General features: G+C 35.2%; 1 pseudogene; it reads right to left on the bottom strand.

Moving 5' to 3' along the window:
* Positions 1 to 1,908: 1,908 nt before the first annotated feature.
* LOC110258539 (olfactory receptor 8J1-like) lies at positions 1,909 to 2,835 on the bottom strand (annotated as a pseudogene).
* Positions 2,836 to 12,051: the final 9,216 nt, after the last annotated feature.

Genomic DNA, 12,051 nt, shown 5'->3' with positions numbered 1-12,051 from the left:
GCCACTAGGGAACTCCTATTTTTAAAGTCAATGTTTATTAAATCTTAGCCAATTTAATTCTGAGAATTACTTATAAACCTGCAAGCCAGCCATCTAACCTCAGTTTCTTCTAAGACAATGGCAGCCTATCCTAACCATCTCTTCATTTACCTATAGAGTTTTTTTTTAAATTTTATTTTATCTTCCCATTGTACAGCAAGGGGGTCAGGTTATCCTTAGATGTATACATTGCAATTACAGTTTTTCCCCCCACCCTTTCTTCTGTTGCAACATGAGTATCTAGACATAGTTCTCAATGCTACTCAGCAGGATCTCCTTGTAAATCTATTCTAAGTTGTGTCTGATAAGCCCAAGCTCCCAATCCCTCCCACTCCCTCCCCCTCCCATCAGGCAACCACAAGTCTCTTCTCCAAGTCTATGCTTTTATTTTCTGAGGAGATGTTGATTTGTGCTGGATATTAGATTCCAGTTATAAGTGATATCATATGGTATTTGTCTGTCTTTCTGGCTCATTTCACTCAGTATCAGAGTCTCTAGTTCCATCCATGTTGCTGCAAATGGCATTATGTCATTCTTTTTTATGGCTGAGTAGTATTCCATTGTGTATACATACCACCTCTTCCGAATCCAATCCTCTGTCGATGGACATTTGGGTGGTTTCCATGTCCTGGCTATTGTCAAGAGTGCTGCAATGAACATGCAGGTGCACGTGTCTCTTTTAAGTAGAGCTTTGTCCGGATAGATGCCCAAGAGTGGGATTGCGGGGTCATATGGAAGTTCTATGTATAGATTTCTAAGGTATCTCCAAACTGTTCTCCATAGTGGCTGTACCAGTTTCCATTCCCACCAGCAGTGCAGGAGGGTTCCCTTTTCTCCACAGCCCCTCCAGCACTTGTTATTTGTGGACTTATTATTGAGGGCCATTCTGACTGGTGTGAGGTGGTATCTCATGGTAGTTTTGATTTGCATTTCTCTTATACTCAGCGATGCTGAGCATTTTTTCATGTGTTTGTTGGCCATCTGTATATCTTCTTTGGAGAACAGTCTATTCAGGTCTTTTGCCCATTTTTCCATTGATTGATTGGTTTTTTTGCTGTTGGGTTGTATAAGTTGCTTATATATTCTAGAGATTAAGCCCTTGTCAGTTGCATCATTTGAAACTATTTTCTCCCATTCTGTAAGTTGTCTTTCTGTTTTCTTTTGGGTTTCCTTAAGAAAATGTAAAGAAATGGAAAGATATTCCATGTTCCTGGATGGAAAAATCAATATTGTGAAAATGGCCATACTACCCAAAGCAATCTACAGATTCAATGCAATCCCTATCAAATTACCCATGACATTTTTCACAGAACTAGAACAAACAATCCAAACATTTATATGGAACAACAAAAGACCCAGAATCGCCAAAGCAATCCTGAGAAACAAAAACCAAGCAGGAGGCATAACTCTCCCAGACTTCAAGAAATACTACAAAGCCACAGTCATCAAAACAGTGTGGTACTGGTATCAAAACAGACAGACAGACCAATGGAACAGAATAGAGAATCTGGAAATAAACCCTGACACCTATGGTCAATTAATCTTTGACAAGGGAGGCAAGAACATAAAATGGGAAAAGGAAAGCCTATTCAGCAAGCATTGCTGGGAAACCTGGACAGCTGCATGCAAAGCAATTAGACTAGACCAATCCCTCACACCATGCACAAAATCAAACTCCAAATGGCTGAAAGACTTAAATATACAACAGGACACCATCAAACTCCTAGTAGAAAACATAGGCAAAACACTCTCTGACATCAACATCATGAATATTTTCTCAGGTCAGTCTCCCAAAGCAATAGAAATCAGAGCAAAAATAAACCCATGGGACCTCATCAAACTGAAAAGCTTTTGCACAGCAAAGGAAACCTATAGAGTTTTAAATTCATATTGACTTAAAGAACAGCCTGAATTTCTCAGAAATTTCTTTAAGGCAGCCTTCATGTCCTTATTCCTCAGGATAAAGATCATGGGATTCAGCATAGGCATCACCAATGTATAAAACACTGAGACTGTTTTATCAGTATGCAATGAATGGTTTGTTTGAGGCTGTAAATACATGAAAAGAAGTGTTTCATAGAAAACTGACACTGCCATCATATGTGATGCACAGGTGGAAAAGGCTTTTTTCCATCCTTAGAATGGACAATACAATGTTGAAATAAGACATCAGAACTATAGTTATGGAAGAAACCAAGTTTGTAGCTGCAGATACAAATACTACTGTTTCTAGAAAGTAAGTATCAGAGCAGGACAATAGTAACAGAGGGACATTATCACAGTAAAAAAAAATTATTGGAATAACAGTAAGACACAGAGAACACACAAGATGAAACTACAATAGCTGTGGAAAGCTGTAAAGGTATGTGAGGGAAACTAGTAGAAGGCAGATCCTCCAAGACAACACCACTATGTAGAGCAGTGGATTACAAATGCCCACATAGTGGTCATAGACCATCACAGCTAACATGAAAACCTCAGCCACAATGAAAACTAAGAACCCTCCTTATTGGGTAAGAGGTGGTATGCTTCTGTACTAAAAAAAAGGATAATAATTTTAGGGGCAATGACAGTCAAATTGCCAAGATTGATGATAGGCAAATGTCAGAGGAAGAAATACATAGGGGTCTGCAGTCGAGGGTCCACACTGGTGAGAGTGATGATGGTCAGGTTCCCAGCCATGGCCAGCCCATAGATGACCAGTAACACAAGGAAGAGGGGAAGCTGGAGGTCTGGGTTGTCTGAGACTCCTGTAAGAATGAACTCAGAGACCCATTTGAAATTTCCAGGAGCCATGCAAGAGTTTGGAAAGTCATCCATGGGGGAAAAACAAGGATAAGTGGTTACAAAGTTTAAAGAATTTATTTTCTGGACTGGACCATTAGATTGCAAGGGAAGGGCAATTCTTTGGGCGAGATTTCCTGCAATTATTCTTCCAAATTATATCAGCTCCTCTATTTCAGCTGAAATCTAATGTGCTGATTGCTAGAGACTTTATCTTAAACTGCAAAAATAAATTTTATGTAGCAACTGTTTTAATTCACAAGCATTGCATTCATCCTCTAATTTCCTCTTTCAGAATTCTGTATCATATTATTTGCCAGTTTCCATAATGCTTTGCCATTCTAAGCAGCCATTCTTGTATTCCCTTAGGTCAAGATTTCCCTAGGTTATTAATACAGTCATAGACTATATTGTATCTTTGCTCTATGTGTCATGATTCTCATATTAGTTGGAAGGCAAATGGTATTATGAAAGCTTTTTGAGTAATCTAAGATATCTTTTTAGAATAATTGATATATCTTTAGCTTCATTTTCAATGATTTTCATAATCAGGTCCATATCACTCTTCTTGTCTTACTAAGTTACCAGGCATGTGCTGACTATAAAATTTTATCTCTGGTCTTCTGCATTCTTACTCCTGTTGATTCTTCTGAGAGTGCTCCATTTGCTCACACACACAGAGAGAGAGAGAGGTGGCATGGTATCTGAAAGCAGATTGTTCATTATTTGTAGCAGTGACCTTGTGTCATCAGAAACTGGAAATAAATCTAATGGCAAATGAGGCTAGCAAACTAGAATTTGGAGTATTAAAGAAATCACTCCTGGTCACACTTTAGGCATTTCCAATCTTTTTAGGAGTGTTACTAAGCAATGGGGAGGCTAAAAAGACAAGTGAGTTTTCTTTAAACTATTACCAATGGTTTATAGCTAATGAGTAATAATAGTACTAAAAATGTATTTAAAATTGTTTCCATGAACTTAGAAATTTCTCTTTTTTTGTCTTTTTTTTCCCTTTTTTTCTTTTTCTTTCTTTCTTTCTTTTTTTTTTAGGGCTGCACGCATGGTGTGGCATATGGAGAGTCCCAGGCTTTAGGGGTACAATCAGAGCTACAGCTGCTGGCCTACCCAACAGCCACAGCAATGCCAGATCTGAGCCACATCTGTAACCTACACCACAGCTCACAGCAATGCTGGATCCTTAACCCACTGAGCAAGGCCAGGGATCAAACCCACAACCTCATGGTTTTTAGTCAGATACGTTAACCACTGAGCCACAACAGGAATTCCTATAGTCTTGAAATCATTATTGTAATTTCCTCAAATTTATTCTTCAAAATTGATTTAGCTATTCTGGAATTCTCTCTACTGTACAGAAACAGGCTAAAGCCAGACACAAGGGGATTTAGCTTTTAGATCTTAAGGTTATGTCTAGACATGCCTGCTCACTACAAAAGCAGTCACATTTGGTAGTGATTATTAAACTACTTTAATATTAAAATGTGGTCACTAATTTAAAATTAAGTACATACCTTGTTAAAAGGTATACCTTTGGTCTTAATAATATAGTGTTAAATTAAGGGATGAGCCACTCAGCTGATGAGGATAAAATATTAAAATAGATAATGCTCCTTTTTTGAGTCATCTTTCCTCAACACCTTAAAGCCAGAATGTTTTCCTATTACATGTGGGAAAATTGAAGTGTTTGGAAAAATCTCTTCAAAAAAGAGTATATTGGCAGTCTGAATAAAGTAGTAATTGGACAGAAATTGAAGAAATCATTACAGAGTCCATGAAGGGAATCAACCTCAAGGAATTTTATAAATAATTGGAGGTTGAGTATATGCACTTGAGCCACTGGGGCCTTGCAACTATTGCCATTTAAAAGTCAATACAAATACTTTCCAATTTCCTAATTCAAAGCTCTTAGTGCATCAAGCCATTAATTAGGTATGGAGTGAACACAAATAATCTAAGTAAAATTAAAAGTTGTACTTCAGAAAGAAGTTTCAGTGTACAAGAACTAAAATATTTTCAAATAGGTTGGAAGCATTATTTCTAAACTCTTCATTATTATAAGTATAATGCAAATATGTGTTTTGTGGGTATTAAGACAATGACTGGGGACAGTGAAGTCAGGAATATTATAAGCTTTCTATTAAAAAATAAGGTAATGCTTTAGGACAATTCACATTGTATCCATGATGTCAAATAGCTGATGTTACTCATCTATTATTGATATTTTGCAATTTTGTCATCATTCAATGAAACGGATATGTCAGTATCCTTTCTTGGAAAAAAATAGTACTTGGAAAAAAAATCAAAATACTTTTTGTTAGTGTTTTATTTTTATTTTAAAGTTTTATGTAAACATGTAAATCATTTACCTATTAGCACATAGTTAGATTGTAGAGGAAAACTTGTGCATTTATTTCAGAAATAAAAATCAATAGTATATTGTTTTATAAGCACAAGACTATTTAGAGCATTTTTAAAATAGTAAAAGAAATAAAAACATGCAAACAACCAAGTGTCCATCAGTTGAAGAATGACCAAATACAAAATGATTAATCTGTATTCCACAGTTGGGTGCTGATATTAAAAATTAAAAAAAAAACTTCATTACCCAAGAAAGGTGCTCATGATGAATTCTCAAGTTACAAAGGTAAGTTTAGGCTTTTTGGTATGATTTTTTTAAAGTTATTTCTGTATGGGTGATACTGCACATATGAATAATATTTAACTTTACTTGGGGGTTGTGCAAATTAATAGCAATGAAAGAATTTGGGGGAAAATCATACGTGATCAAAAAAGTCTGCAATATAATACAAATTGTTAGTCTCAAAAGTGAAATTTATTCATAATATATATGCTTATGGACAGGATCCAAAGCTAACATGGTAAGCAGAATTGATTTTCTTGGACAATGCAGTTTTATATTTCATTTACTTGGTTTAATTTATGTTTTACTTTATTTCATTTTTATTTAAAAATTAAAAGTTTGTAGCTTTATAGAATTCATAATGAATACATAAATCTTGAATAAGTTTCTAGGATACCACATGATATTTTAAGATTTAGCTATATATTTATATATATAGTGAAATATGCATATAATATATATAATATAATATATATATGGCTAAACATATATTTTAATTATATAAATAATATATTTTATATACCTATTTATATATAAATAAATATATATATAGCTGTATATAAAATATCTGCATATGTATAGATTAGCTAAATATAGCTAATTTGAAGTGATTAGCTAAGCCATCCCCTCACATAGATATTTTTTCTTTTGTGATGAGAACACTTAAAATGAACTTCCTTAGTAAAGTAAACCTCAGTGCATTAAAAATGGACAAAGTTGAGAGTTCCTGTTGTGCCTCAGTGGAAACAAATTTATAACCCATGAGGTTGCAGTTTCAATCCCTGGCCTTGCTCAGTGGATCAAGGATCCCACCTTAGATTAGTTGCAATTAGACCCCACATCCATGTGCCATGGGTGCAGCCCTAAAAAGACAAAAGACAAAAAAAAAAAAAAAGGAAAAAGTAAATGAAATGTATGAATCTTAGATAAAGAGATCCTGATTCATATTTTGATATAATTCCTCACAATTTTCACTTTGAATTCCAGGGTAGATTGAAACAAGCATTACTGAGATAGTGTATACATTTTTAAAAATCTAAAAAATGCCTCTTTAAACAAATAGGAGAACATGAAGATGTAAGGAATCTATGCATTGGCTGAGTGAGTAGAAAAGGAGAATGAAACCTTGTGTTAGCAAAATATCAGCTCTGTTTGTACAAGCTCATGAGGGAGTCAAAGGAGACATGATGAAAGTTCAATTAACTCTAAAGGGTATCAGTTATCTCTAAACTTTGTTATCATTGACACAGCTTTTCAAAATATTGATGTCATTTAGGAAGTGACCAGATAACTCCTTTATCTTGAGCTTGCCAATCCTAAATCAACTTGTTTATCCAGAAGCTATCAAAAAACAAAGTTAGCTGTAGTATGAGAGTCTCTCAAAGGATAGAATTAGCCAATATTTTTCTCATGGTTCTTAATTAAGAAAAAAATCTTCCAAATGTCCACTCTAGCTGTGAAAAGGAGAGAAGGAGAATCATAATACAATCTGACTAAAAATTTCCTTCTGAGGTGGCATGCTTTATTTCCTATTTAGCTTAGATTCTTTTTTTTTTTTCTTTTTTTTTTTTTTTTTTTTTTTTGTCTTAAAAGCTATTTCTCGGGCTGCTCCCATGGCATAAGGAGGTTCCCAGGCTAGGGGTCGAATTGGAGCTGTAGCCACTGGCCTACGCCAGAGCCACAGCAATGTGGTATCCGAGCCGTGTCTGCAACCTACACCACAGCTCACGGCAACTCCAGATCATTAGCCCACTGAGCAAGGGCAGGGACCAAACCCGCAACCTCATGGTTCCTAGTCGGATTTGTTAACTACTGCACCAAGACGGGAACTCCTAGCTTAGATTCTTGAAGCAGATTTTTCATGCTGTGTTATAATAACAGATTTTCTTACTATTTAAGGCTTTTCTAACCCACACATTCTTCATGGTTCACTTTTATTTATCTTTAATACACAACCACTGCTATGACATATACATTGCTAATTTTCTAGTTAATTGTACTCCATTTTGACTACTTAAGATTTTTTTTAACATCCACAAGTGTAAGCTTGACCAAAAAATTTGGTATGGTTTTCCTTCTTTCTAAATATATAGGTTCCTGTATGGTCTTGAAAATTACTTGAGATTTAAATTATCTGGCTATAATATTTATTCAGTCCAAGAGGAAGCGTTTCATCATGTACAAGAAGAAAGCAACATGGTCAACCATTTCTACTTTCTGATGGCATAATTAGACTGACAGAATATTAAACAACAACTTTGGGACCCACTTTTAACTGAATATTAAGATATTAATTGGGGATTTTGCATCAATTAGTTAAAGTTCTCCTCAGAGCATCTTTAACTTCTCTGTTTCTTAGGCAATAGATCAATGGATTCAGCATAGGGATCACCAGGGTGTAAAACACAGAGGCCATTTTATCCATAGAAGATGTATAGCTGGATTTGTGTTGCAGGTAAATAAACAATAATGTCCTATATAGAACACAATCTCTACTGTCAGGTGTGAACTGCAGGTAGAAGGCTTTGTAACTTCCCTCAGTTGAGTTCATTCTGAGAATGGCCATGAGAATAAATGTGTGTTATACAAGAACAAACAAGGGTGAAGAGAGCAAATTACACCTTGAAAATATCAAAAAGATCAAATCTAATTCATGTGTGTCAGAATAGAGCATGGATATCCCAGGGGGACAGTCATGGTAAAAATAACTGGTGATGTTAGAGGTTAGAGTCACAGAAGGACAACTTAAATAACTTAATGGTGAGAATCTATAACACAAAAGTGCTAGAGAGCTAGGGAGTGAGTACTAGGCCCCAACATACTTTCCCTGCCATGGTGACTATGTAGAGGTTTGCAGATGGCTACATAATGATGTTAGGCCATTGCTGATAGCATAAACATCTCAGTGATGATGAAAATCTCAAAGACTGCTAGTTGGGTGGCACACCAATGATAGGAAATTGTATTTTGGTGAAGGACAAAGTTGACCATCATTTTTAGGCCAATGAGAATGGAGTAACCAGATCAGTAATTGACAAATGTCTAAGCAAAAAGCACATGGTACTTTGGAGTTCAAATGAGTCTGGAAACCATGCCCAGATTTCCCAGCACTGTGATACAGAATATGACCAGGATGATTCCAAAGAGAGGCACCAGCAGCCTGGGGTTTTTGGTGATCCCCATGAGAATAAATGTAGTCACCTTTGGTGCTACAGTATGATTGTGTTTCTCCATATGGTTCATCTTGGTAACCTGTGTATAATATCAGTACTATTTATATTTGAGATGCTCTCCTCTTTTTTAATGGACACTCCTGGAGGTATATTGATTGAATCCCAGCAGCAGTTGAGATCTTCACCCTAGCTGCCCCAAAATTGGATCCTTAAATCATTGTACCAGGCTGGGGACCGAATCTGTGTTGCCTCAGAGAAAATATTGGTCCAGAATTCCAAGAAATGCCATCTCCTAAGGGAGTTAAATACATGATATATGAGATATAGAATTGTTTTCTTTGTCTCAAATATAAATGGAGATTCCTCTTCCCATAAGGTCAAAATCACACATACCTACATTCACATGGCAGTGAAAGTGCCTAATGATTAGCTTTTCTGATTGTAAGGCTGTTCTTGACATCAGCTTTTGCTTACTGGACAGTCCATTTCAAGACATTCACCTCAAGTAAGTACATTTTCAGCCACAAAATTAGTTCAAGAGCCAGGCTGCTCCAACCATAAAGTTTCCCTTTTAGAAAGACCTAGATAATACAGGTAACTGACTTCTTGCTTGAACCTGCTTTTCCCTTCTTGCACATTAATTTCTGCTCTTATGCTTTTAATTCACCAATACAAACTGAATCTATGCACACCACTGTTGACCACAATGAAAGCAGAACCCATGGCTTTTCTCCCTCCCTTGCTCTCTCCTCAACCTCTTTGTGTGGCTCTGAGTGTGCCATGTACCCTCCAGGGTATGAGTAATAAGCCTTGTTTTTCAAGGTTCCCTGATGACTCTCACCAGGGTGCATCCTGAAATCATAATAAGAATCACAAGGGTTGATGAACCACACACTAGCTCTGGCCAAGGGAAATGTCCCTAGGTGCTCACCAAAAATATTAAGGCCCAGTGGAGTTGATAGACTCACAAAGCACACATTCACTGAAACATTTATAAAGTACACTTTAAAGGGGCAAGATATTTTGAAGTGACTGTTTTGATACAGCTACTTAAATATATCAAATGACCTATATACTATATTTCTGCTTTTTTAAATTTTCAAGTAATTTATAAAATAAAAATCAACACCCAAACCATGCAACTTAACATTATCAACAATCATCATGCCTGTTTAAAGTTGTAAGACATAGACAGACATTGTAAACTGTTGGTGGAGTGATGGATTACATGGTGATTGTAAAACCTCTGACCATTGAATATAAATTTCAGTACTTCCACTTAGTATAAAGTCAGATTTTTACTCAATTCAAAATCCAATGCTGTTTTAATTTTAGAATTTTGCTATTAATATCTTAGTTCTCCTTTGTCACATCGGTTGTTTCTGACAAATTACCTATACTGAACTTCCAATCATACATCCTTCTTTTGAATAAAAGGAACTTGGCCATTCTGACTATTTATGAATTCTGATGATATATGGAGATTCATGTAAAGAGACCCAGTAGAAAACAAAACACAAATGAATATCAAGCACTGACAGAGAATGCATTATGTGCCAGGCATTTTTATGAGCACTTTACATATATTAATTTACTTCATCCACACAATAACTTTAGGAAGTAGATAGTATGGTCACCTCTGTGTTCACAGGGTATTGGTTCTAGGACCTGCCTTAGATCCCAAAATCTGCAGATACTCGTGCCTCATCGTCTACCTTCCTTGTCCTCAGGGGATTCTGAATCTGCAGATTCAAACACTGGTAAACATAGCAATGCATGTATTGAAAATAATCTGTGTCTAAGAGGACCCATGCAGTGCAAACCCTTGTTGTTCAGGTGTAGTTTGTATTACCATAGTCTACCTGAGAGTCAAGGAAACAAGGTGCACAAGGAGTGAATTAACTTAACCAAGTTATCTAGATAATAAGTGGTAGAGTCAGGATTCAAAGTAATTCTGTATTCAGAATATATCTACAAAAACATAATAGCATTCTTCTGTTCTAGTAAGGTCCACCTGAGAACATAGGAAATATAAAGTGGGACAGGAGAAATACTAGGTAAATAGGGATAAAGATCCTTGTTAAAATAGATACTTTAAGTATTATGTTCATTTGAAAAAAAAATGCCAAGTTTGTCTAAATGCACAACATAGGGTTATCAGAGACTATACTTGTCTGTAGTACATGTTGATCCTATTCCTGATAGATAAATATGTTTAAACAAAAGAAGCAGTTTTGTACAGCATAATGCTTTCAAGATCTTTGGTGATGTTTGAGTTTAAGCTGTATGTCCTGAGAAGTTTTCAATGACCAATGTTTGCTACCTACCTAATTGGAAAATCTGCTTTTACTTCCTATTGTTTTCATCTTCATTGTCTGTCACAGAATATTTTGGGTTTTTCAAACCCCTTTGAGACTCATTTTGTTAAATATTTGATATTATTCAAGAATTTAAAAAAGGGCACACAATTACCAAGGGAGAGTTCCTTGGGTATTTGTTAATTATTCTTCAAATGCACATTAGGAAAAGTCAAAAGTATGTCATGCCTGGGTCTAACTAAATAAATAAATTACCTGATGGCACTAAACATTGGAAAAAATAAATATGCCTTTGTCAGCATCTCAAGTACACAATATAATGTACAGGCTAAGTATATTTTAAACATACATATGCAATTCATGAGTAAATGAAAAGAGACTGTTGAAAACCATTATATATTATTATGACAAGGTATCATTCATTAACCAAGTATAATTTTGATGGATGTATAATTAAAATTCGATATGACAATGTTTTATGACATTGTTTTTTCCAATGATCTGTAGTAAATATTTTCTTCATCAGTTCATAAGTTATCTTTCATCCCTATCTTTTAAAAATGTTTTTCTGTATCTTTGATTTTCAGAAACCTTATATGTCATACTTTGGTGTAATTTCCTTTCTGTTTATCCTGCTTAGAATTATGTTAGAATTTTATATCTTGGGGTTATAGTTGTTGTTGTTTTATTTTTTATGGTTTGGAAAAAACTCTGGCCAAGATTTCTTCTGCAAGATTTTCTGCCTCATATAATTTCTTCTTTCCACTTGCACTACATTTGAATGTACTCTATGAAGCTTTCTGCTGTTCTAGGGATCACTGAGACTATTTTCATTACATTCATTCAGTATTTCAGTTTTCCTTTGACCTCATTTTTGATAGCCTTTATTGTGATGTGTGTAAGTGTACCTATCATTTCTTTTTCAGCACATTATATGCTATTTTTCACATTCAATAAATATATGTTCCTTTCAAATATTGCATTTTCATCTCCAGAAGTCCCATTTGGTTATTTTTAATCTTTTATTTATCTCAAAATATGTTTTTATTAATTACTCAGTATATTGAACATAAATAGA

Source organism: Sus scrofa, chromosome 10 (assembly GCF_054392235.1).
Source record: "Sus scrofa isolate SSC_HxYL_T2T_F1_AM1 chromosome 10, Sscrofa_HxYL_maternal_Yorkshire_Landrace_v2.0, whole genome shotgun sequence".
Classification (NCBI taxonomy): Eukaryota; Metazoa; Chordata; class Mammalia; order Artiodactyla; family Suidae; genus Sus; species Sus scrofa.
The sequence above is the reverse complement of the archived record's forward strand: the minus strand, read 5'-3'. Positions and strand labels throughout refer to the sequence as shown.